A 2,793-nucleotide genomic window follows, 5' to 3' on the forward strand; every position below is an offset into this window, starting at 1 on the left:
AAAAGAGAGAGAGAGAAAGAGAGAGAGACATATATACTGAGTGATGCTGCTGCTGAGTGTGTCTGAGGTAAAAGTCTTCCTGCTCTGCTTCACGTAGACTCATTACATCCTCCGCCGTGCACAGACAACGTCACACCAAACTCCACTCAAAAATCACTCATTTTAACGCTGCCCTGTGAGCTGGCAAACACGCGTTGTTTGAGGAACTTTTATAACTTTTATAACAGATAATATCTCCATTTAAAAGCCTGAATTTGAACATTTTAACAATCTTGTAATACACACAATAATAACTGAGAACTATTTCTCATCAGTGATTCATTTTTTTGGAATAACTGAAGAATCTTTTAGTGTAAAAAATGCCCATCAAGAGCTGTGTGTAGTCTTCAAATTACAAAAATATATATATATACGAGGAGGAGAAGATATTAAATTTACAATGATAACGTGTTGAACTGTTCAACATTAAATCACAATTAATTGATTATAATTCTTGACGATTCATTTCCTTTTTATCGAATAATCAACTAATCGTTATTGTTTGTTAGAGTCTTAAATTTACCAGAATGTTTTTACTGACGCTCCAAAGATCAATTCTTTAACTTTTAAGTAAAGTACCATTTCTAAAGGGGTTAGAATGATTTTATTGGTAGTTTATAACATATTGACTGTTCAATTGAGAAAATCATGAGTATTTATTTTTGATTTACTGTTTGATTAGCAAATATGAACCAGACCTGGCAACCCGAACGTGGTTATTATTAATGGCTTTAAGCTGTAAGTTAATACAGACGTATACAGCTGTTATAAAGGGGGAACTATCAGGAAGTGGCACCAATAATGTGAATTCTTGTGGATGTTTTTCCACCGTGACGGCTCAGCTACTGATTTATATATGTGTATATTTACAGCAGGTAGGACTGAACTGCTCTAACTTCAGTGTCATATTGGGTGTTCTGTCAGTGGATGAAAACCAGAAGCAGTTTGATAAACTTTTATTTACACACGGCCGACGGCGTTGGTTTGAGTACATGCAGATCAGTGCTGGTGGTAATGGACCCACACAGATCACTGAGTGGTTCAACTGATCAGGAATCAGATAATTGTAGTGTTTCTGTGAGTCTGTTTCTTCCTGCATGCTGCTACCAAACACAGTATTTAGATATTATAGATTTACATTTGATATGGATGATCAGGTGAGGCTCTACAGACACACACACCTCATCCCTGAACATTTCTGACCCTGTCTGAACACGACAGGGGCACAATTCTTGCCAATAACCCGACGTATTAAAGGACCAGTGTGTGGGATATAGTGTTAAAGTTTCAGACTGCAACCAACTGAATACAGCTCAGCCTTCTGAGTGTGTAGGAGAAACTACGATGGCCACGAAAGGCCCCATCTAGAGTCAGCGTTTGTTTGTCTGTTCAGTAGGAACATGGCGGATTATACACTAATGAAAACATACAATAGATCCTCCTCAATGTTACACACTGGACCTTTAACATAAGCTCGTAGAAACGTCCTCCACGGGGATTTATTAGCATCTTTATTAGCAGGATCTCAATCGGTCTGCGATGCTTCTTGGTTGCATTTATACTTTTTGATATCGGACAGCTGAAGAAGTGTGTTCAGTATCTCCAACCAGACTTTTTAGGTTTTAATCATTTTGTGTTTATTTTTGTATCGACGTTTATTTTTAGCCTTGAAAAACTGTATTTACTGTATGTACTGTGGTTCTTTGTTGTTTTTACAGGTTGTTTCGGTTTGTAAAGTGAAGCACTTTGGTATGAAAAGCTGCTGTATAAATAAAGTTGACTAAAAGCTGAAGCATTGTGTCATTAGTGTTACTATTATTATAATTATACATTCAAATATATCACATATTGTGTTTATTGTTCTTTTTAAAATTCACGTCGTTTGGTCAGTGCACATTACGACCAACGGATTTTCCCGACAACCATTTATACATAGGAGGAGATAAAACGTAAAACAACCCAGCTAACGGGTCGTTTTTTTTGTTGTTCTCACTTTAAAACGAGAATCCGTTGGTCACACAGTCCACTGACCCAGTTTGGTCTCACAGCTCCAATCAGACGCTTTTAAATGGAGTTTGCAGTGACGTGGTGTCGGCTCGGGTCAGAGCGGGATGTCTGGGGGTCTACCCGCCACCGTAAATGTCTGTCGGGTATGTTTGGCCTCTGAATAGCGTGTGCTGTCTTGGCAGGACCACTGTGAGGTATCGGGACTGCTGGCTTCACAGGGCTCGAGCTCTCGCTGCTGTTCACGAGGAGGAGCCCGCTGCGAGGCGTACCGGCAAAAAACAAAAGCTTATCTGACTACAAAGAATAAAATAAAAAGTACCGCGTTAGAGTTAGTGTTGTAAAGCTGCTCTCACCCGTCTCTCCGTCTGCTTCGTCTTCTCTCTCTCTCTCCTATAGTGTTAGTACTTTTACACCTCCTCCTCCTCCTCCTCTTCCACCTTGCTAACAAAATAAAAATACTGGTTATGAATGGCTATGATGCACGCCGCCTCATCCACTCTCACGTTCGCTCACACACACGCTCAGTCACAAACGCACACACACTCCTCCTCCTCCTCCTCCTGGCCTTCCCTTCATCAGAAGAAGGAGTACTGGTTATCGATGGCTCGGGGCGCCCTCGCTCCCTCCCTCTCTTCTCCCTCCACAGCTTCTAGTTGGCGGAGAGGAGTGTCCCTGTCCCTCTCCTCCCAGTCCTCTACTCCTCCTCCGCTTCCACCTCCGCTGCCTCCACTTCCTCCTCCTCCTCCT

At 41.3% G+C, this 2,793-nt stretch overlaps 1 protein-coding gene across 1 annotated transcript in view; it reads right to left on the reverse strand.

Annotated features, from left to right (window-relative positions):
• sh2b1 (SH2B adaptor protein 1) overlaps nt 1–2,793 on the reverse strand; it is a gene marked incomplete at its 5' end in the record, with an annotated part of 7,242 nt that continues 4,449 nt past the window's right edge. The window contains 1 exon segment of the mRNA XM_035654752.1: nt 1–2,793.

Source organism: Morone saxatilis, unplaced genomic scaffold, assembly GCF_004916995.1.
Source record: "Morone saxatilis isolate NCDOM2014 unplaced genomic scaffold, NCSU_SB_2.0 Contig14, whole genome shotgun sequence".
Lineage (NCBI taxonomy): Eukaryota > Metazoa > Chordata > Actinopteri > Moronidae > Morone > Morone saxatilis.